The sequence below is a fragment of the Schistocerca americana genome, chromosome 9 (genome assembly GCF_021461395.2).
Source record: "Schistocerca americana isolate TAMUIC-IGC-003095 chromosome 9, iqSchAmer2.1, whole genome shotgun sequence".
Lineage (NCBI taxonomy): Eukaryota > Metazoa > Arthropoda > Insecta > Orthoptera > Acrididae > Schistocerca > Schistocerca americana.
Window position 1 is genome coordinate 135,898,935 of NC_060127.1, and position 25,474 is coordinate 135,924,408.

General features: G+C 43.0%; 1 pseudogene; it reads right to left on the bottom strand.

The window, feature by feature from the left end:
• Positions 1-22,343: 22,343 nt before the first annotated feature.
• LOC124551650 lies at positions 22,344-22,460 on the bottom strand (annotated as a pseudogene).
• Between the last annotated feature and the right edge of the window lie 3,014 nt (positions 22,461-25,474).

Below are 25,474 nucleotides of genomic sequence, written 5' to 3' on the forward strand. Positions count from 1 at the left end.
CGGTCTGGCGTCTTGCCATTTCCAAAAATGCAAAAATAAGGCATTACATCTCAGTAGTGAAGTCAGAATGCCCATATGCAAGCGAATGCCTAGAATTAAACTATAGATAAGATAAATCAGAAGTACTAGAAAGACGAATTACAAGGAAAATATTAGGACCGCAAAACATGACAGAAGGTTGCAAAGTACGACGTATTGTTATAATATACCAAAATATAGAAATTATTTCAAACGTAATGAGAAAAAGAAGACTCACGCTTTTTCGACATATGTTTCGATTGCAAGACCTTAGATTAATTAATAAGATGTTCGGATATTTGTGGGGTAAGAATTCCATAACAAGCTGAGTCAACGAAAGATTTAGAAAGAAACAATATAAAAATAGAAGATACACACAATAGAGAAGCCTTTCGAGAAAAAGTATTGAAAACGGAAGGATTCCAAGGCAGGATAGCTAAAAAGACTGGTTCAAAATGGTCTGAATACAGAAAGAAGAAACATAGTGGACAGATGAAGGCATTCTGGAAGAAAAGAAAAGAACGAAGAACTGAAATTGGAACATGGTCCTCAGATGGTCTGTTCGCAATAAAAATAAAAATAAAAACAAAGCAGGCATATAAATTATTCAAATGACTCTGATTACTAAAGAATTAAAATTTTAACCCTGCCCGCCTTACAACGGCTCTTTCGCTCAGTTACATGTCCTTACTTTCCCTCGAACAACTACACCGATGGTAGTTGTCGTGCGAACACTCGAAGCAAATACAGGGTGCTTCTAAATGAATATGTGGGTTTTAAGGCTTTGTAGAATTTATTACATTCATCTTACAATTATACATCATACGTTAAATGAAAGAGAAACTCAACAGTTTTGTTTGCGCACCCGTCCGCAAAGAGGAGAGTGTGGAACGACCAACAGAGGCTGAAGAACGTGCTGAACGAGTGACAGCCTTTCACGTGTAGCCCCAAGAAATTAGTTGCTGTGAATTAACAGTGGCAGTTACTTATGTGTGGAGACTGCTAAGCAGACGCCTACAAGTACATTCTAATCCAATGCACTTGTTACGAGGTCTAAAGCCTACAGACTACGGTTGGTGTGCCAACTTCGCAAACGAAATGTTGCTGCAACGGTACGAAGATTGTACCGTGTCGTCTTCAACATTTCACCTAACTGGAAATAATGTGCGCATCTGAGGGTCAGTCAGTCTGTCACAAAGCGAAAAAAGTAGCCCAAGTAAAACATTCATATTTCTTTACGTACTATACGAATATGTAATTAAAAATAGGGGATGCTATTTAAAAAAAAACGCAGTTGATATCCGTTTCACCTATGGCAGCGCCATCTAGCGGGCCAAACATAGCGCCATCTGGTTTCCCCCTTCAAGCTAGACGGGTTTCGTTCTTTGTAGTTTTTTTCGTGTGACGCTTATTTCGTGAGATATTTGACCCGGTCACGATCAATGGACCACCCTGTATATAAAGTTTCTAATTTTTATTCTTGCAGCAATGTGTTAAATCTTTAACCCAAGATAGTACCTCTTACCGAGTGTAACAGCATTTTAAATTTTTAAATACCATCGATGATTCGACGGAGTACTGAAAATTAAGTTTTTGTTGCCCTGGAAGCGGTTAGGAAGGCAAGGTGCAAATGGAACGGGTGACTCTTTTAGCCATTGAGTAATATAAATAATTAATTACGACAAAAATTTAATATCAGAACGCTGACTTATAAACATTCCCGTTTTAACAATAAGAATAAAGATGCACTTTGCGACCACCAATGGAATATTTTTACCGAACAGGTATGAAAGGTGGACGTCTAGCTCTAGTTTGCGATGCAGTACGTGTTATGGACTGCCTGTCAGTTTTAGTTCTTGGTGCATCATACATTCTGAATCAGTTATACATCAAAAATGGCGTTTTGACAATCTGGTAGCGTCTTGGATTAATTTCTGCACCACCCTTCAGAGCAGCGTTCTGTTCTCATTCTCGGTTCCCACCCTCTGACTCTTATTTGTAGCAGTTCAGAGTTTCTTGAACTGCATTCAGTACAAGTATATGTGTACAAGTACATATATCAAGTGAGAATTGGTAGTACACTTTCACAGAAATTTAAAGCAAGCAAGGGTCTGTTACAAGGCTGCCCCATGTCACCAACATTATTTAAAGTATATCAGTATTAGGACATGGTGTCGTATATACAATGGGATGGGGCTAGAAATTAAAGATGGAGTTTATTTACATCAACTGCTATCTGCTGATGATCAAGTAGTTATAGCACAAGATGGGGAGGATGCAAACTATATGTGTAACCAGTTAGCAGTGGAATCCAGAAGCTGAGCATTGAAGATTAATTGCCAGAAAACAGAATACTTCACTGCTGGTCCAGATCACTTACACATAGAGGGGAAAAAATACTTTCTGTTGTTTTTTATGCATTTTAGAGTTGCAGGGAAAATGAGAGGTAGAAATTAATAAAAGAATTAGCAATGGAAGGAAGGTCATTGGGATGCTCAACTCAATCTTATGGAGCAGAAATGTAATAAACCGAACCAAAATCGGTAATAGTGAGCGTAGTTATGTATTGAGTGCTCACGTGGACTACCAATCTGAAGCACCTAAAAAGCTGCAAGCAATAGAAATGGACTTCTGGAGAAGATCAGCAAGAATTTCTTGAAAAGAGAAAGCAAGAAATGACGTAGTAATACAGAGAATGCAAGTAAGAGAAAGAATACATGACGTAACGGACAGAAAGGAGTTACAATGGGACGGGCATGTAAGGAGAATGGAGGAAGCAAGAGTTTCGAAAATGATCCTGGAATGGGAACCGGAGGGAAAGAAGAGGATAGAACGCCCTATGACCACCTGGCTCCAAAATGCACGATTAACAATTTAACAATGAGAAGACTTGGCGCAGAGGAAGAAGGTATACATGATCGAAACACCTGGAGGGACATCCTGAGGAGATACATTAAGATCTTATGTAAAAAAAATGTAATAATTTCCGGGTATTTGTTGTTGTTGTTGTGGTCTTCAGTCCTGAGACTGGTTTGATGCAGCTCTCCATGCTGCTCTATCCTGTGCAAGCTTCTTCATCTCCCAGTAACTACTGCACCCTACTTCCTTCTGAATCTCCTCAGTGTCTTCAGCTCTTGGTCTCCTTCTACGATTTTTACCCTCCACGCTGCCCTCCAATACTAAATTTGTGATCCGTTGATGCCTCAGAACATGTCCTACCAACCGATCCCTTCTTCTAGTCAAGTTGTGCCTCAAATTTCTCTTCTCCCCAAACCTATTCAATACCTCCTCATTAGTTATGTGATCTACCCATCTAATCTTCAACATTCTTCTGTAGCACCACATTTCAAAAGCTTCTATTCTCTTCATGTCCAAACTATTTACCGTCCATGTTTCACTCCCATACATGGCTACACTCCATACAAATACTTTCAGAAACGACTTCCTCATACTTAAATCTATCCTCGATGTTAACAAATTTCTCTTCTTCAGAAACGCTTTCCTTGCCATTGCTAGTCTAAATTTTATATCCTCTCTACTTCGACCATCATCAGTTATTTTGCTCCCCAAATAGCAAAACTCCTTTACTACTTTAAGTGTCTCATTTCCTACTCTAATTCCCTCAGCATCACCCGACTTAATTCGACTACATTGCATTATCCTCGTTTTGCTTTTGTTGATGTTCATCTTATATCCTCCTTTCAAGATACTATCCATTCCGTTCAGCTGCTCTTCCAAGTCCTTTGCTGTCTCTGATAGAATTACAATGTCATCGGCAAACCACAAAGTTTTTATTTCTTCTCCATGGATTTTAATACCTTCTCCGAAGTTTTCTTTTGTTTCCTTCACTGCTTGCTCAATATACAGATTGAATAATATCGGGGAGAGGCTACAACCCTGTCTCACTCCCTTCCCAACCACTGCTTCCCTTTCATGTCCCTCGACTCTTATAACTGCCATCTAGTTTCTGTACAAATTGTAAATAGCCTTTCAATCTCTGTATTTTACCCCTGCCACCTTCAGAATTTGATAGAGAGTATTCCAATCAACATTGTCAAAAGCTTTCTCTAAGTCTACAAATGCTAGAAACATAGGTATGCCTTTCCTTAATCTTTCTTCTAAGATAAGTCGTAGGGTCAGTATTGCCTCACGTGTTCCAATATTTCTACGGAATCCAATCTGATCTTCCCCGAGGTCGGCTTCTACCAGTTCTTCCATTCGTCTGTAAAGAATTCGCGTTAGTATTTTGCAGCCGTGACTTATTAAACTGATAGTTCGGTAATTTTCGCATCTGTCAACACCTGCTTTATTTGGGAATGGAATTATTATATTCTTCTTAAAGTCTGAGGTTATTTCGCCTGTCTCATATATCTTCCTCACCAGACGGTAGAGTTTTGTCAGAACTGGGTCTCCCAAGGCCGTCAGTAGTTCTAATGGAATGTTGTCTACTGTATTTGTTATGTTGGAGAAAAACGTTTGTACAGAGGAAAATCTCAGTAAATAATAAAGTAATTCCGTACAATTCTGCGGCTCCGTGGAGATCACTCGAGGGTTCCGTGAAAAATTTCCACGGAAGGCGATAGACCGGCGCTGCAACTGACGGCGCCTCCGAACAACGTTCCGAGAAGATGCAGGCCACGCGCCACTCCTCTCCAGTCCCTTTTACACGAGCGATTTTCTTGTCGCAACTGACCAATCGCGGCGAGTGATTCTGTTGCAACGCCCGCCCTTGGCGTTTTATAGGAATACTGTTTCGCCTGTCACGATTGGTTCTTTCCATTTATACACATCAGTGCCAAAACTCCGTGTGTTGTGAGGGCTGTCTGTTCTGCAGTTTGACACACGTACGCTGAAAACTGGGTGCAAAGGGACTACGCTTTTTACAAAAAATCGAAATACAGAAACTATAGGAACACGTGAGGCAATACTGACCCTACGACTTATCTTAGAAGCCAGATTAAGGAAAGGCAAACCTATGTTTCTAGCATTTGTAGACTTAGAGAAAGCTTTTGACATTGTTGACTGGAATACTCTCTTTCAAATTCTGAAGGTGGCAGGGGTAAAATACAAGGAGCGAAAGGCTATTTACAATTTGTACAGAAACCAGATGGCAGTTATAAGAGTCGAGGGGTATGAAAGGGAAGCAGTGGTTGGGAAGGCAGTGAGACAGGGTTGTAGCCTATCCCCGATGTTATTCAATATGTATATTGAGCAAGCAGTAAAGGAAACAAAATAACTGTTCGGAGTAGGTATTAAAATCAATGGAGAAGAAATAAAAACTTTTAGGTTCGCCGATGACACTGTATTTCTGTCAGAGACAGCTAAGGACTTGGAAGAGCAGTTGAACGGAATGGACAGTGTCTTGAAGGGAGGGTATAAGATGAACATCAACAAAAGCAAAACGAGGATAATGGAATGTAATCGAATTAAGTCGGGTGATGCTGAGGAAATTAGATTAGGAAATGAGACACTTAAAGTAGTAAAGGAGTTTTGCTATTTGGGGAGATAATAACTGATGATCGTCGAAGTAGAGAGTATATAAAATGTAGTCTGGCAATGGCAAGAAAAGTGTTTCTGAAGAAGAGAAATTTGTTATCGTCGAGTATAGATTTGAGTGTCAGGAAGTAGTTTCTGAAAGTATTTGTATGGAGTGTGGCCATGTATGAAAGTGAAACATGGACGATAAATAGTTCGAACAAGAAGAGAATAGAAGCTTTCGAAATGTGGTACTACAGAAGAATGCTGAAGATTGGATGGGTAGATCACATAACTAATGAGGAGGTATTGAATAGAATTGGGGAGAAGAGGAGTTTGTGGCACAACTTGACTAGAAGAAGGGATCGGTTGGTAGGACATGTTCTGATGCATCAAGGGATCACCAATTTGGTACTTCAGGGCAGCGTGGAGGGTAAAAATCGTAGAGGGAGACTAAGAGATGAATACACTAAGCTGATTCAGAAGGATGTAGGCTGCAGTAGGTACTGGGAGATGAAGAAGCTTGCACAGGATAGAGTAGCATGGAGAGCTGCATCAAACCAGTCTCAGGACTGAAGAGCACAACAACAACATAGAAACTAAATGTAATAACCAGCAACGATAACTAAAGCAAAATTCATAGCACATATTCTTATCAAAAGCCGTGTGTAAACTCACGAGAACTGACAGGATAGGAAAAGTGCCATCCAAACATATTGAAACATTTACGTTTATTTGCTCGACAAAAAATACACTCCTACATGGGTGGAGTCAACTTTGTATTTTCAAATGGCAACCACCATTTTTATTGCATATTCTTATTCTACGCCAAAAATACGTATAGTTTACTCCAAACATTGTTTTCTGTTTGTGGTAGATGGCGCTGTAACCGATGAATATGTAGTGAGCCTCTTTAGAAATTACAATGAAATGAACACCCTTACCTGCTTACAGGCGTTGACGTACGTCAACGGAGACAGATGAAAATGTGTGCCCCGACCGGGACTCGAACCCGTGGTCTCCTGCTTACATGGCAGACGCTCTATCCATCTTTTTTTTTTATCTTATCTTGTTCGGTTTAGTTCGTTGCATCTGCTCGGGGCGGACGTCGCAAGACACCCGTTTCTGTTCGTCGTTTATCCATTAACTCAGTTTTTTTATTACAGAGGGCTGCTAACCCTCTGATCGAACACGCTGAGCTACCGTGCCGGCATCCATCTGAGCCGCCGAGGACACAGAGGATAGCGCGACTGCAGGGATTTATCTCTGGCACACCTCCCGCGAAACCCACATTCTCAACGTATTGTGCCGCACTACATTCGTAGTGCCCCCGCCCATTATACTCATTACTCGCGGCGCGTTGCCGATTCCCGTAAGAGTTCGGGCACTGTTTGTGCATTCGCACAGAAGAACAAGATGGTCAAGTGGCCGGTGAGCCTTAACTATATTTAGGGTGTTACAAAAAAGGTACGGCCAAACTTTCAGGAAACATTCCTCACACACAAAGAAACAAAATATGTTATGTGGACATGTGTCCGGAAACGCTTACTTTCCATGTTAGAGCTCATTTTATTACTTCTCTTCAAATCACATTAATCATGGAATGGAAACACACAGCAACAGAACGTGCCAGCGTTACTTCAAACACTCTGTTACACGAAATGTTGAAAATGTCCTCCGTTAGCGAGGATACATGCATCAACCCTCCGTCGCATGGAATATCTGATGCACTGATGCAGCCCTGGAGAATGGCATATTGTATCACAGCCGTCCACAATACGAGCACGAAGAGTCTCTACATTTGGTACCGGGGTTGCGTAGACAAGAGCTTTCAAATGCCCCCATAAATGAAAGTCAAGAGGGTTGAGGTCAGGAGAGAGTGGAGGCCATGGGATTTGGTCCCTCCTCTACCAGTCCATCGGTCACCGAATCTGTTGTTGAGAAGCGTACGAACACTTCGACTGAAATGTGCAGGAGCTCCATCGTGCATGAACCACATGTTGTGTCGTACTTGTAAAAGCACATGTTCTAGCAGCACAGGTAGAGTATCCCGTATGAAATCATGATAACGTGCTCCATTGAGCGTAGGTGGAAGAAACTAAAATGAGCTCTAACATGGAAATTAAGCGTTTCCGGACACATGTCCACATAACATCTTTTCTTTATTTGTGTGTGAGGAATGTTTCCTGAAAGTTTGGCCGTACCTTTTTGTAACACCCTGTATATATACTAAGATTGTATCTCTTCTTTCGGACATGTCCGAAAGAACAGATACCATCTTAGTATATATATATATAGCCTCTTTAGAGTCGAAAAAGACACCTTGATTCCTGTGTGCATTCCTTATGCACTTGGCACGTTCCACATTATAACGGTTACCGTGAGACTGATCAATGGAACACGTAACTAACTAACGCCTTTGATTTTATATTTCGTTTACGATGTAAAGTTAAGCCTGTCTGTTCTAACAGTTGAAATTTATAATCAAAATTTACTTTAGTGCTCAAATTTGATTGTACAGTACAGTATGCCTAGCCTTTTAAATGTCTGGCTAGAAACTAGGTTTAGCGTGATCCAGGAACAACGATGTGCATGTAATAGTTTTCTGTTCCCATTGGGGTGCTTCGTATCGATGATCCCCCTTGCCTCTCACCGCTGCAGTACTTCATTCTGGTGAGTATCTACGGCAGGTGTGCCCGACACTCTCACTGCATAGACGTTTTATTACTTTATTACAGTGGTAGCGGTTTGTATTGCGCCGGTAGCCGCGTAGTGGACACGGCGGGAGTTCCGGCGGTTGGGTGGAAACACAGACCGAAGTCAGTCAGCCTGAAGGCGGCTTTCGAGGGGTGGCCACCGAAGTCAAGCATTCCGATGGTCAGGGGCGTAGGGAAGTAGCTTATCTGCCAGACATCTCTATGTCTAGCCATATTACTCCTACTGTGCAGCCGCATCTACAAACACTCATGTGACGTTTGAAAGTATTAACCGTTAGGACACAATGGTTTACGTTTACATCGTAAATAAAATGTGGAATTAAATTTGCCTATTGTTATTTGCAAAAACAGGCAAACTTGATATTTGTCGATTACGGCGCCATTTTGCCACGAATGAAAAACAATGGTTTGCGTAAACCGTACGTACCTTTGGCGTAGAATCTGAATATGTGATAAATATGGAGGTTCTAATTTGAAAACACAAAGCTTACCTCGCCCATGTAGGGGGGGGGGGGGGAGGGGGGGGCTGGTTGGTAGATGGCCAGTTGTAGCACAGACGAATATCCCGTTCACCTTATATCAACTTTTCAAATAGGACATTTTTTCGTACTATGCGTCATTTTCGCTGTATTGATTGTCTCAAGTTAAAGAAAATATCCCGTATAGAAGGCAGTACGTACTTTAATTATCCTTTGTATCTTCTCTTCTTGCTAAGCGGCATTTAACTTCGAAAACTATTGTTTTATCAAATAAATCTGACTTTTTCACTGTTGAATTAATTTTCATTTAACACGTTTATCTGTTTATTTTCTTACTTTTGCATAATGTGCGCTTTGTCACTGTAAAGTGTAAAATATTTTTGCTTTCTCATACATCGCCTTTCTTGTAGGATAATAATAGTAGGAAAAACAGCAGGACGTCGTGCAACATTTTCGGTTTATCACGATAACAAACAAAACCACGCAATAAAGATTAAGGAAACACAAGATCTGCTTCTTTGGTAGGAGTGAGCTCGGCCAGAATAGGTTTTTCCATGTTAAGAGACGTCGCCGTGTTTCTACGCATGCGCAGCGTGCAGCATACTAAGAAATTCTAAACGCCAGACTCGGCAGTCGGCGCAGCGGTTCATTGACGTCATTGGACACAGAGGCACTCGCGACGTGCTTGGCTCCTCATACCGAAACCTCCAGTTGTCAGACAGACAGATCAGTACCACACGTTGCATATCGACAGAGTATCGACCAGAATACCGATATAGGTTGTGCTATGCACTGTCGTCCAGAAGAACGTGCGCAACCGGTAAATACTAACAAGGGAACCTTCCCATCGCACCCCCCTCAGATTTAGTTATAAGTTGGCACAGAGGATAGGCCTTGAAAAACTGAACACAGATCAATCGAGAAAACAGGAAGAAGTTGTGTGGAACTATGAAAAAAATAAGCAAAATATAGAAACTGAGAAGGTCATGCGAAAGATAGGCAACATCAAGGATAATGTAAGCTCAGGAGCGCCGTGGTCCCTTGGTTAGCGTGAGCAGCTGCGGAATGGGAGGTCCTTGGATCAAGTCTTCCCTCGAGTGAAAAGTTTATTTTCGCAAAGTTATGATCTGTCCGTTAGTTCATTGACGTCTCTGTTCACTGTTATAACTTTAGTGTCTGTGGTTTGCCACCACACCGCAAAACCGTGCGATTAGTAAACGAAAGGACGTGCCTCTCCAATGGGAACCGAAAACATTTGATCGCAAGGTCATAGGTCAACCGATTCCTCCACAACAAAACACGTCTCATATATATTCTATACGACACAGGCGACGGCATGTGCGTCACATGACAGGAATATGTTGTCGACCCACCTAACTTGTACACTTGGCGAATGGGTAAAATGATTCTTCTACCTTGACGATTTAGGTTTTCTTGTGGATGTGATAATCACTCCCAAAAAAGTGACGAAAACATAAGAGTTTGCCACATAAACTGCAACAAATGAATGCAACAGTTTCACAGTCGCACAATTTTCCCTGTGCTCTGTCAAAACATGTTTTTAACGTACTCAAATTTTTCCGTGTGTAGACCTTCAAATCCTGCATATGTCCAAGTAAATCTGAATATGTCCTGGAATTTTGGAGAGCGAAGATAATTATGTGTGAGTGCCTGAACTTTGATAATTGTCTGAAAATACCAAATTAAACTTTTCACTCGAGGGAAAACTTAAACCAAGGACCTTTCGTTCCGCCGCTGCTCACGCTAACCACAGGACCACGGCACTCCTGAGCTCATATTATCTTTGATGTTGCATATGTTGGGCATGGACTACTCAGTTTGTATATTTTGCTTATTTTCTTCATAGTTCCACACAACTTCTTCCTGTTTCCTCGATTCACCTGTATTCAGTTTTTCAAGGCCTATCCACTGTGCCAACTTATAACTAAATCTGAGGGGGGTGCGATGGGGAGGTTCCCTTGTAAGTAACAACTTACATACAGAGCATAGGAAAAACATAACTGTGAGCGTCTTTCGGTCTTTCGTCTTGGACTCCCATGGGAAAGTCGGTAGAGCGTTAGTACGTTGTATCGAGGCCCCCTCTGATGGCAATTTTTGTACTTAGTACGTGTGGAATTTTTATATGTGACAGCATGCTCCTGACGTATAAAAGAACTGTTCGGAATTTATAGATGTATGGCAGGGCTGCCATCTAGCAGTCAATTATTATTCTTGTTCTTATTATTATTATTATTATTATTATTATTACTATTAATACTTCCGTACGTATGATGCTATTGTTTATTTATTCCTTTATGTATGTTTGTAATGAGGATATTCAGGAGCCAAATATTTGTTAAAATTTATTTTGCACAATGCGTTTCGCTACTAGTTTCGGTCAAATGACCGTTATCAAGCATAAGCTGGCATGAACAGCTGGAAAGTTAAAGCATAATACGACTAATTTGCTCTTTTGAGCTCACGCTAGTACTACTATCGTGGAAAGTTGTACCATACTACTACTATGCTGGGCTATAACTTTCCAGCTGTTCATGCCAGCTTATGCTTGATAACAGTCATTTGACCGAAACTAGTAGCGAAACGCATTATGCAAAATAAAGGAAAGCTCAAGGTTCAACATGAATTTTAATAGTTTATTTATTCATCTGTGGCGGTTGTTTGTGCTTATTAAGTGAAACTACAAACGTTCTCAGTATGTTTGCTACTTTCAAATAACGAAGCGGAAGTGCACCGCAAGTAGAACATATTGTTTATACGTCAGTAAAATTTTGGCAATGTAACAGTTTCACACGTACTACCTTACACCTAACTGGCAAGAACGTGGCTCGAACAAGGGATCCTCGATACAATAAACTATGGCTCGACCAATTTCCATGCGAGAGCTCACAGTTGTGCATTTGCTGTGTTCCGTACGTCATGAGTCTCCCATTGCTACACACGTTCTTATTGACGACAGGGAACACTACAGACTATATCGGAGTTTTGGTCGATACTCTGTCGATAAAAACAGAAGCGCCAAAGGCCGGCCGCTGTGGCCTAGCGTTCTCGGCGCTTCAGTCCGGAATCGCGCGGCTGATATGGTCGCCCGTTCGAATCCTGCATCGGACATGAATGTGTGTGATGTCCTTAGGTTGATTAGGTTTAAGTAGTTCTAAGTTCTAGGGGACTGATGACCTCAGATGTTAAGTCCCACACTGCTTAGAGCCATTTGAACCATTTTTTTGAAGCGCCAAAGAATCTGGTGTAGGCATGCTTATTCAAATACAGAGATATGTAAACAGGCAGAATACGGCGCTGCGGTCAGCTACGCCTACATAACAAGTGTGCGGCGCAGTTCTTAGATCGGTTATTGCTGCTACAGTGGCAGGTTCTCAAGATTTAAGTGAGTTTGAAGGTGGTGTTATTGGCGTACGAGCGATGGGAAACAGGTAGCGATGAAGTGGGGATTATCCTGTACGACCATTTCACAAGTGTACGATGAATATCAGGAGTCCGGTAAAACATCAAATCTCCGACATTGTTGTGGCCGGAAAAAGATCTTGCAAGAACGGGGCCAACGACGACTGAGGAGAATCGCTCAACGTGACAGAAATGCAACCCTTCCGCAAATTGCTGCAGAGTTCAAAGCTGGGCCATCAACGGGTGTCAGCGTGCGAACACTTCAACGAAACACCATCGATATGGGCTTTCGGAGCCGAAGGCCCACTTGCGTACCCTTGATGATTGCGCGACACAAAGCTTCATGTTGTGTTGGCAGAAGAGCCAACATCGTGTTACTAGTGGAGGCCGAAATGCACGCGTTTTAGCTCACGCAGGCTGGCGTCAGGAGGGAAGAACTATACTGACGTGAGGTCTGGAACATGACAAGGAATGAGTATTCAGAAAGCGGACGTAATTAGCTTGATACTTAACTTTAATCCATTAATGATGAACGTCGCTCTTGACGGTACATGATTCACAATATTATCAGTTCAGAATACATTCCTGACGAATATGGCGCCTTGCTAGGCCATAGCAAATGACGTAGCTGAAGGCTATGCTAAACTGTCGCCTCTGCAAATGAGACCGTATGTAGTCAGTGAACCAACGCTAGGAAAGTCGGCTGTACAGCTGGGGCAAGTGCTAGGCAGTCTCTCTAGACTAGACCTGCCGTGTGGCGGCGCTCGGTCTGCAAAAATGGTTCCAATGGCTCTGAGCACTATGGGACTCAACATCTTAGGTCATAAGTCCCCTAGAACTTAGAACTATTTAAACCTAACTAACCAAAGGACATCACACACACCCATGCCCGAGGCAGGATTCGAACCTGCGACCGTAGCAGTCCCGCGGTTCCGGACTGCAGCGCCAGAACCGCTAGACCACCGCGGCCGGCTGCTCGGTCTGCAATCACTGATAGTGGCGACACGCGGGTCCGACGTATACTAACGGACCGTGGCCGATTTAAAGGCTACCACCTAGCAAGTGTGGTATCTGGCGGTGACACCACACTTCACGCCTTTTCAACGCCGACATTGGACTGTTGATGACTTGAAACATGTTGCCCGGTCGGACGAGACTCGTTTCAAATCGTATCGAACGGATGGACGTGAACTGATATGGAGACAACCTCACTAATTCATGGACCCTACATGTAAGCTGAGGGAGGCTCTGTAATGGTGTTGGGCGTGTGTAGTTGGAGTGACAGCGCACCCCTGACACGTCTGGATACGACTCTGCCAGATGACACGTACGTAAGCATCATGTCTGATCACCTGCATCCATTCGTGTCCATTATGCATTGCTTGGGCAATTCCAGCAGGACAATGTGACACTTCACACGTCCAGAATTGCTACACAGTGGCTCCACGAACACTGTTCTGAGTTTAAACACTTCCGCTGGTCACCATACTCCCCAGAGATGAACATTGTTGAGCATATCTCGGATGGTTGTCAGAAGAGATCTGCACCCCCTCGTACTGTTACTCATTTATGAACTGCTCTGCAACATCACGGTGTCAGTTCCCTGCGGCACTACTTCAGACATTAGTCGAGTCCATGCCACGTCGTGTTGCAGCACTTCTGCGTGCTCGCGGGGGCCCCACACGATATTAGGCAGGCGTACCACCACAAGATACCGGGAGTAGACAACATTTGATTAGAACTACTGACGGCCTTGGGAGAGCCAGTCCTGACAAAACTCTACCATCTGGTGAAGAAGATGTATGAGACAGGCGAAATACCCTCAGACTACAAGAAGAACATAATAATTCCAATCCCAAAGAAAGCAGGTGTTGACAGATGTGAAAATTACCGAAGTATCAGTTTAATAAGTCACAGCTGCTAAATACTAAGACGAATTCTTTACAGGGGAATGGAAAAACTGGAAGAAGTCGACCGAGGGGAAGATCAGTTTGGATCCCGTAGAAATATTGGAACACGAAAGGCAATACTGACCTTACGACTTATCTTAGAAGAAAGATTAAGCAAAGGCAAACCTACGTTTCTAGCATTTGTACACTTAGAGAAAGCTTTTGACAATGTTGTCTGGAATACTCTCTTTCAAATTCTAAAGGTGGCAGGCGTAAAATACAGGGAGCGAAAGGCTATTTACAATTTGTACAGAAACCAGATGGCAGTTATTAGAGTTGAGGGGCACGAAAGGGAAGCAGTGGTTGTGAAGGGAGTGAGACAGGGTTGTAGCCTCTCCCCGATGTTATTCAATCTGTATATTGAGCAAGCAGTAAAGGAAACAAAAGAAAAATTCGGAGTAGGTATTAAAAATCAATGGAGAAGAAATAAAAACTTTGACGTCCTAGAGACAGCAAAGGACTGGGAAGAGCAGTTGAACGCAATGGACAGTGTCTTGAAAGGAGGATATAAGATGAACATTAACAAAAGAAAAACTAGGATAATGGAATGTAGTCGAATTAAGTAGGGTGATGCTGAGGGGATTAGATTAGGAAATGAGACACTTAAAGTAGTATACGAGTTTTGCTATTTGGGGAGCAAAATAACTGATGATAGTCGAAGTAGAGAGGATATAAAATGTAGACTGGCAATGGCAAGGAAAGTGTTTCTGAAGAAGAGAAATTTGCTAACACCGAGTATAGATTTATGTGTCAGGAAGTCGTTTCTGAAAGTATTTGTATGGAGTGTAGCTATGTATGGAAGTGAAACATGGATGATAAATAGTTTGGACAAGAAGAGAATAGATGCTTTCGAAATGTGGTGCTACAGAAGAATGCTGAAGATTAGCTAGGTAGATCACATAACTAATGAGGAGGTATTGAATAGAATTGGGGAGGAGTTTGTGGCACAACTTGACAAGAAGAAGGGACCGGTTAGTAGGACATGTTCTGAGGCATCAAGGGATCACAAATTTAGCATTGGAGGGCAGCGTGGAGGGTAAAAATTGTAGAGGGAGACCAAGAGATGAATACACTAAGCAGATTCAGAAGGCTGTAGGTTGCAGTAGGTACTGGCAGATGAAGAAGCTTGCACAGGATAGAGTAGCATGGAGAGCTGCATCAAACCAGTCTCAGAACTGAAGAGCACAACAACATCAACCACTTTCTTTGGCTCTTCTTTTCTACAACGTTTGGTAGCAATCTGACTCCCTTGACACCTGGAGGTTTTGGTGTGAGCTACACGCAGGCACGAAAGGCACGCGCACATCGAGTAGTTCATTTTAACCCGAAAAAGTCGCTCGTGATAAAACGGGCTTAAAGGAGTTCAAAATGGTTCAAATGGCTCTGAGCTCTATGGGACTTAACATCTCAGGTCATCAGTCCCCTAGAACTTAGAACTACTTAAACCTAACTAACCTAAGGACATCACACACATCCGTGCCCGAGGCAGGATTCGAACATGCGACCGTAGCAGTCGCGCGGTTGCGGACTGAAGCGCCTAGAACCGCTCGGCCACCGCGACCGGCGCTTAAAGGAGTCGCGAAAAGATGGCGGCTGGAAGAGTGAAGAGGGACGTGACTCGAGTGCACAAGTTACCCTCCACCGTGCACCGTAAAGTGGCCTGCGAAATACGAGCGTACGTTTCATCTACATCTACATCTACATGATTAATCTGCAATTCACATTAAAGTGCTTGGCAGAGGGTTCATCGAACCACAATCATACTATCTCCCTACCATTCCACTCCCGAACAGCGCGCGGGAAAAACGAAAACCTAAACCTTTCTTTTCGAGCTCTGATTTCTCTTATTTTATTTTTATGATCATTCCTTCCTATGTAGGTTGAGCTCAACAAAATATTTTCGCATTCGGAAGAGAAAGTTGGTGACTGAAATTTCGTAAATAGAACTCGCCGCGACGAAAAACGTCTTTGCTTTAATGACTTCCATCCCAACTCGCGTATCATATCTGCCACACTCTCTCCCCTATTACGTGATAATACAAAACGAGCTACCCATTTTTGCACCCTTTCGATGTCCTCCGTCAATCCCACCGCACAGCAGTATTCTAACAGAGGACGAACGAGTGTAGTGTAAGCCGTCTCTTTAGTGGACTTGTTGCATCTTCTAAGTGTCCTGCCAATGAAACGCAACCTTTGGCTCGCCTTCCCCACAATGTTATCTATGTGGTCTTTCCAACTGAAGTTGTTCGTAATTTTAACACCCAGGTACTTAGTTGAATTGACAGCCTTGAGAATTGTACTATTTATCGAGTAATCGAATTCCAACGGATTTCTTTTGGAACTCATGTGGATCACCTCACACTTTTCGTTATTTAGCGTCAACTGCCACCTGCCACACCATACAGCAATCTTTTCTAAATCGCTTTGCAACTGATACTGGTCTTCGGATGACCTTACTAGACGGTAAATTACAGCATCATCTGCGAACAACCTAAGGGAACTGCTCAGATTGTCACCCAGGTCATTTATATAGATCAGGAACAGCAGAGGTCCCAGGACGCTTCCCTGGGGAACACCTGATATCACTTCAGTTTTACTCGATGATTTGCCGTCTGTTACTACGAACTGCGACCTTCCTGACAGGAAATCACGAATCCAGTCGCACAACTGAGACGATACCCCATAGGCCCGCAGCTTGATTAGAAGTCGCTTGTGAGGAACGGTGTCAAAAGCTTTCCGGAAATCTAGAAATACGGAATCAAGTTGAGATCCCCTGTCGATAGCGGCCATTACTTCGTGCGAATAAAGAGCTAGCCGCGTTGCACAAGAACGATGTTTTCTGAAACCGTGCTGATTATGTATCAATAGATCGTTCCTTATTCATAATGTTTGAATACGTTCGGACGCAGATCGTGGGAAGGTGCGCAAAACTCGGTGCGGCGTCGTTTGGTGGGCGCGCACTCACCTCTCTGTTCTTTGCCGGCGGCGGCCCGTGCGCCGTGTGTTGCGGGGCTGGTGCGGAGCTGTGGAGACGGTGCGCTGGCGTTGCCGGTTGCTGTCCGCTGGCTCACTGGCGGCAGGTAGCAGGCGGCGCGGCCTGGAGGCGCGCAGCAGCCAGCAGGTAAGGCAGGGTCCGTTACACCGCGACCCTCTTCCCTGCCGCGCTAGCGGGACCCTGCGCGTCCGTAATAACCCCAGGAATGCCGCCTCCTCCTCCCAGTGTTGACGCCTCGTTCCTTATTCCTCCGACGCGATTAATGGTACAGCCGACAGCTGTGACGTCTGTACTGGGCCAGCCACACCCACTGTGTAGCTAGGGACACGGGATCGAACAAAAGTATCTACGGCTTACATTCTTCATTTGTGTAGCCATAGCGTACTTGAGTATATTTTTGTTCTCTTGTTGCAACGACAAAAATGCGTGATTTTTTACACCAGATGCGTTTCGCTTCATTGAATTAAAGCATCATCAGTGGTCTGTAATTAAGTTTTATCTTAATTTTATCCATTGTTTTTCAGTGTTTCGTCCGCGACTGTTTTACTTTCGTAAAATGAAGAACAAACCGCCTTCAGTCACAAGTTGTGTTTATTTACTGCACTATGCATTTCGAGCCCTGGAGGCTCATCTTCAGGTGCTTTTTCGTGATTTACATCAGGTTTTTTAATTGTTTGCCTTTTGTGGTGTGCGTACTGTAAGACCTTCGGTACACACACCATCAGATTATTTGACTTGTCGCTCTAACGAAGTAGGCGAGTGTCAGCAATATGTCTCGTGGTCTTATCGTGGCGTGTTTATCTTCTGCCGTTAGGTCAGACGATAGAAATGCCACTTGCACGCTTAGAGTAGCCGATTGACGGTGACCAACTTTAAACAGAACTTGATTAATTTTCACACACGTTTATTAAAATAATAACAATCATAAACCTTGCTTAACTTGATTCTGGATGCTATTTACAATTGACAATCTGAAGTTCCTTTGGTCTTGGTACGTTAATCTTATTCTCACATATCTCTGATACCTGACAAAGTGTCTATACATTTCTCTTCATGGCTATGTACAGGAATATGATAATCTTATTAGGCGCAGACTGAAACTTGACTATAGACTGGTACAGACTAATGTAGACTGGTACAGACTGGTGCAGACTAATGCAGACTCGTACAGACTAATGCAGACTAATCGGAGGTCTGTACACTCGTTATAATACCTCGTGCGTTCAGGTATCACTGCGCAAGTGTGATCCGCAAGGAGAAAAGGTTCTACATTAGCAGCAATCTCATTGGCTGCGTTACATATTAATATGCGGATCAGCGGAAGCAGAATTTGGTCCGTCTCTAAGACAGCGCCATCTTGTAGTGCGGAGACGGACGAGCGCTGCGCCTGCGCTGTTGTGCTTAGCACGGAGCGCTCTAGTGGGAAAGTTGTGTACGCGCTGACTATGCAGAACTATGTACACAACACCTTTTGATATTACATTTTTGTGTTACAACATGGTATATTGTAGATATAAGTTTAACAGCGATAATAATATGAAACTAACTCACAGTTTAACATTGTATGATGTCTCCTTCTGCTGTGCAGTTGGTATATGCAATACACATCTTTAATTTTGCAGTACATGCTGGGATATATACATAGTCACACACTTTTTCACACATTGTAGTAGCAGAACGTAAACATGCCAAAGATTCTCGTTCATACAGATGTTCTAAATATAATCGATTTTCTTGTTTCACAGAAGATAATATGGTATAGTATTACTAGTACACAGGTGTTATTGAAATAATTATTTGGCACTATGTTGTAGGTTGTCAGCTGTTTGTACTATTACAGATTTGATTCCTCAGGAAAAAACAAACTTTTAAAGGTCTAGAAAAAATTGTGGCTGTTAAACTCTGTTTGTTCATTCAACAAGTTTTCGGAATATTTTTCTTTGTGTAGCATTATTTCTAACTGCTCTAGTAGATTAAGTTTTTTACTGTTGGGTTCTGTGCGAAGTACAGTTAGGCTGTTGTGGATATCGTCAAGTCTGTGTTTATTAATATACTTGTGGTTAGCTATTGTAGATTTTTCAAAATGGTTTAGTCGAAAGGCGTCGATGTGTTCTTTATACCGTATGTGACTATTTATATATTCCAGTATGTACTGCAAAATTAAAGATGTGTATTGCGTATACCAACAGCACAACAGAAGCAGACATCATACAATGTTAAACTGTAAGTTAGTTTCATATTATTAACGCTGTTAAACTTATATCTACAATATACCATGTTGTAACACAAAAATGTAATATCAACAGGCAAACAACTAAAAAACCTGATGTAAATCACTAAAAAGCACCTGAAGATGAGCCTCCAGGGCTCGAAATGCATAGTGCAGTAAATAAAAGCAACTTGTGACTGAAGGCGGTTTGTTCTTCATTTTACGTAAGTTATTTATGTTTTGATTTGCTTTTAGATCGGAAAACAGTTCGTTAAGAATAAGTTGATTTGTACTTACGGTGATTTTCGGTTTATTTCTCGCTTACATCGGGAAATGCCGTCTGCTAGCACATCGTTACACACTGATAATTTTTGTCTAATTTTGGGATGTTCTGGAGCACTATGCATTTCTTATGTTTTTCACACCACACTTTTATGCACACCACTGTCTTTCGTTTGTTTTTGTATTTCAAGTACGTGTTGTGTTTTGTACTGTTGCCAACATAATCTTTCCACTAGTTTGACTTTTTTTAAAACTAGGTTATTGTATGTGTGTAATTCTTTTTAATTATGTTTCTGCGTATTTAAGTATTGTGTAAGAGTAGAGAACATATTGCGATTGAGGGTTTTTTTATCTAGGGGAGGGAGAAACCATAAGGAGTTGACATAAGTAGGTAGCAGTGTGATGGAGTGTGAGTTAGAGAAGGTGAGGAGCGAGAAATGCAATGAAACTAATGAAACTGTGATTTGGGAGGGGGGGGTGAAGGAGAGTGGGAGGAAGTGAAGGATGGAAAAAGGCTCTTTTCTCTTTCATGTAATTTCATCAATTATTCTATATAGAGTCTGGTTTCCAATATTTATTTGGTCATTGAGCAACTGCTTATTTTGTGTTAATGCTTTATCTACGTGGAAACTTTCTTGGAGAGGGAGGAGGTGTCTTTCTTTAATGATTTTCATGATATTCATATCGTTTCCAATATTGCTCGGTCTATGGTGTTCTTCTTTTAGATGATCCGCAAATGTTGAATGATTTGTTCCGTATTTAAATCCTCTGATGTGTTCTTTCTATCTTGTGTCGAATGTCCTACCAGTCATTACAATGTACATCTTCTCACAATTTCTTTAACTGAGCTGATATATATGGTGGTCCATTGATCGTGACTGGGCCAAATATCTCACGAAATAAGCGTCAAACGAAAAAACTACAGAGAACGAAACTTGTCTAGCTTGAAGGGGGAAACCAGATGGCGCTATGGTTGGCCCGCTAGCTGGCCCTGCCATAGGTCAAACGAATATCAACTGCGTTTTTTTTTTTTATGGGAACCCCAATTATACGTTTGTGACTATAACAGCGCCATCTATCACAAAGCGAAAAAAGTGGTGCAAGTAAAACATTCATATTTCTTTACGTACTAAACGAATATGTAATAGAAATGGGGGTTCCTATTTCAGAAAAACGCAGTTGATATCCGTTTGACCTATGGCAGCGCCATCTAGCGGGCCAACCACAGCGCCATCTGGTTTCCCGCTTCAAGCCAGACGAGTTTCGTTCTTTGTAGTTTTTTCGTTTGATGCTTATTTCGTGAGATATTTGGCCCAGTCACTATCAACGGACCACCCTGTATACCAGCTACTATGAGGTGGACAGAAGTCATGCGATAGCGATACGCACATAAACGGATGGCGACAATAATGGCCACACAAAGTATAAAAAGTCAGTGCATTGGCGGAACTGTCATTTGGACTCGGGTGATTCGTGTGAAAAGGTTACCCACGTGATTAAGGCCGCACACGGGACAGACTTTGAACATGGAGCTGGACACATGGGACATTCAGTTTCGGACATCGTTAGGGAATTCAGTATTCCGAGATCGAAGGTGTCCAGAGTGCCCCGAGAATACCAAATTTCGGGCATTGCCTCTCACCACAGACAACGCAGTGGCCGACGGTCTTCAGTTAACCAATTTGTCAAAAAGGCACTATGCAAGCTGCAGGTGGCTCCATAATGGCGTGGACTGTGTTCATACGGAATTGATTTGATCCGCTTGTCCAACTGAACCGATCATCGCAGGCAGGAGTGGCCGAGCGGTTCTAGGCGCTACAGTCTGGAACCACGCGACGCTACGGTCGCATGTTCGAATCCTGCCTCGGGCATGGACGTGAGTGATGTCCTTAGGTTAGTTAGGTTTAAGTAGTTCTAAGTTCTAGGGGACTGATGACCTTAGAAGTTAAGTCCCATAGTGCTTAGAGCCAATTGAATCATTTGGAACCGATCATTTACTGGACACCATTTTCAGCCATTCATGAACTTCATGTTCCCGAACAGGTGTGTCATGGCTCTGAGCACTATGGGACTTAACAGCTGAGGTCAACAGTCCCCTAGAACTTAGAACTACTTAAACCTAACTAACCTAAGGACACCACACACATCCATGCCCGAGGCAGGATTCCAATCTGCGACCGTAGCGGTCTCGCGGTTCCAGACTGACGCGCCTAGAACCGCACGGCCACACCGGAGGGCAGAGTGTCATGCCACTGGTTTTCAAGATCATTGTGGAGAGTTCGGGTGTATGATTTGGGCAACCAGACTGCCCGACGCGAATCGCATCCAACATTTATGGGACATAACCGAGAGGTCAGTTGGTGCACAAAATGCTGCATCGGCAATACCTTCGCAATTATGGGCGCCTGTACATGCAGCGTGACTCAGTGTTCCTACAGGGGACTTCCAACGATTTGTTGACTCGTGCGCAGCGACAGCCTCAGTAGAAAGAAAGAAAAATAATGCTGATCAATGGAACTCTTGTCATGTCCACGTCTTTACTTAACTGGACTCTTAAGTTATTTACCGAATTAACTAGACGTATATCACGAATAACATTTGCACTCCGTCTTCAGGCCACAAGTGGCCCATCGGCACCATCCGACCGCCATGTAATCCTCAGATGAGGATGCGGATAGGAGGGGCATGAGGTCAGCACACCACTCTCCTGGTCGTTATGATGTTCTTAGACCGAAGCCGCTACTATTCGGTCGAGTAGCTCCTCAATTGGCATCAGGAGGCTGAGTGCTTCCCGAAAAATGGCAACAGCGCATGGCGGCCCGGATGGTCACCCATCAAGTGCTGGCCACGCCCGACAGCGCTTAACTTCGGTGATCTGACGGGAACCGGTGTACCCACTGCGGCAAGGCCGTTGCCGGACGAATAACATTTGATAATACAGAATTACACTGAGATGACAAAAGTCATTGTATAGCGATGTGCACATTTACAGATAGAAGTAGTATCGTGTACACAAGGCCAGTGCATTAGCGGAGCTGGTTTTTGTACTCAGGTGATTTATCTGAAAAAATTTCCGACTCGATTATGGACGCACGACAGGAATTAACAGACTATGAACTCGAAGTGGTAGTTGGAGCTACGCGCATGGGGCATACCATTTCGGAAATCGTTAGAGTCTTCTATATTTCGAGATCCACAATGTCAAGCATGCGAATTTCAGGTATCTCCTCTCACCACAGACAAAGCAGTGTCCCACGGCCTTCACTTAACGACCGAGAGCAGCAGCGTCTGCTTCGGGTTATCAGTGCTATGAGGCAAGCAAAACTACGTGAAATAACCTAGAAACGAATGTGGGACGTACAACAGACTAGCCGTTAGGACGGTACGGTGAAATCTGCCGTTAATGGGTTCAAATGGTTCAAATGGCTCTGAGCACTATGGGACTCAACTGCTGAGGTCATTAGTGCCGTTAATGGGCTATACCACCAGTCGACCGACGCGAGTGCCTGTAAAAGCACGACATCGCCTGCGGCACCTTCCCTGGGCTCGTGACCATATCTGTTGGACCCCAAACTACTAGAAAACCGTGGTCTGGTCAGACGAATCCCTGTTTCAGTTGTTAAGAGCTGATGGCAGGTTGCGAGTGTGGCGCAGATCCCATGAAGCCAAGGACCCAAATTCTCAACAAAGCACTGTGTAAGCTGGTGTTGGCTCCAAAATGGTGGGGGCTGTTTTTACGTAGAAACCGCTGAGTCCTCTAGTCCAGATGAACCGATAACTGACTGTAAATGGTTATGTTCGGCCCTTGGAGACCATTTGCAGCCATTCACGGACTTCTTGTTGCCAAACAACAATGGAATTTTTGTGGATGACAAAGTTACATGACAGAATATTCTGAAAAATCCGAGCAAATGATTTCGCCACACAGGTCGCCCAACATGACACCCATCGAACATTTGTGGGACGTAATCGAGAAGTCATTTCGTTCACAGAATCCTGTATCCCCCAACAGTTTCGCAGTTATGGGTGGGTATACATGCAGCATAGGTAAAAAGACGAGGGCTAGTAGAAATCCTTGGGCAACAGAAGAGATACTGAATTTCATTGATGAAAGGAGAAAATACAAAAGTGCAGTAAATGAAGCAGGAAAAAAGCAATACAAACGTCTCAAAAATGAGATGGACGGGAAGTGCAAAATGGCTAAGCACGAATGGCTAGAGGAAAAATGTAAGGATGCACAGGCTTATCTCACTAGGGGTAAGATACTGCCTACAGAAAATTAAAGAGACCTTTGGCGAAAAGAGAACCACTTGCATGAATATCAAGAGCTCATATGGAAACCCAGTTCTAAGCAAAGAAGGGAAAGCAGAAAAAAATGGCTCTGAGCACTATGGGACTTAACATCTATGGTCATCAGTCCCCTAGAACTTAGAACTACTTAAACCCAACTAACCTACGGACGTCACACACATCCATGCCCGAGGCAGGATTCGAACCTGCGACCGTATCAGTCGCGCGGTTCCGGACTGAGCGCCTAGAACCGCTACACCACCGCGGCCGGCAGAAAGCAGAAAGGTGGAAGGAGTATACAGAGGGTCTCTACAGGGGCGATGTTCTTGAGGACAATATTATGGAAATGGAAGAGAATGTAGATGGAGATGAAATGGGAGATATGATACTGCGTGAAGAGTTTGACAGAGCGCTGAAAGACCTAAGTCGAAACAAGGCCCCGGGAGTAGACAATATTGCATTAGAACTACTGACAGCCTTGGGAGAGCCAGTCCTGACAAAACTCTACCGTCTAGTGAGCAAGGTGTATGAGACAGGTGAAATACCCTCAGACTTCAAGAAGAATATAATCCCAAGGAAAGCAGGTGTTGACAGATGTGAAGATTACCGAACTACCAGTTTAATAAGTCACAGCTACAAAATACTAACGCGAATTCTTTACAGACGAATGGAAGAAGTGGTAGAAGCCGACATCGGGGACGATCAGTTTGGATTCCGTAGAAATATTGGAACACGTGAGGCAATACTGACCCTACGACTTATCTTAGAAGAAAGATTAAGGAAAGGCAAACCTACGTTTCTAGCATTTGTGGACTTAGAGAAAGCTTTTGACAATGTTGACTGGAATACTCTCTTTCAAATTCTGAAGGTGGGAGGGGTAAAATACAGGGAGCGAAACGCTCTTTACGATTTGTACAGAACCCAGATGGCAGTTATAAGAGTCGAGGGACATGAAAGCGAAGCAGTGGTTGGGAAGGGAGTGAGACAGGGTTGTAGCCTCTCCCCGATGCTATTCAATCTGTATATTGAGCAAGCAGTAAAGGAAACAAAAGAAAAGTTCGGAGTAGCTATTAAAATCCATGGAAAAGAAATAAAAAATTTTAGGTTCGCCGATGACATTGTAATTCTGTCAGAGACAGGAAAGGACTTGGAAGAGCAGTTGAACGGAATGAACATTGTCTTGAAAGGAGGGTATAAGATGAACATCAACAAAAGAAAAACTAGGATAATGGAATGTAGTCGAATTAAGTCGGGTGATGCTGAGGGAATTGGATTAGAAAATGAGACACTTAAAGTAGTAAAGGAGTTTTGCTATTTGGGGAGCAAAGTAACTGATGGTGGTCGAACTAGAGAGGATATAAAATGTAGACTTGCAATGGCAAGGAAAGCGTTTCTGAAGAAGAGAAATTTGCTAACGTCGAGTATAGATTTAAGTGTCAGGAAGTCGTTTCTGAAAGTATTTGTATGGAGTGTAGCCATGTACGGAAGTGAAACATGGACGATAAATAGTTTGCACAAGAAGAGAATAGAAGCTCTCGAAATGTGATCCTACAGAAGAATGCTGAAGGTTAGATGGGTAGATCACATAACTAATGAGGAGGTACTGAATAGGATTGGGGAGAAGAGGAGTTTGTGGCACA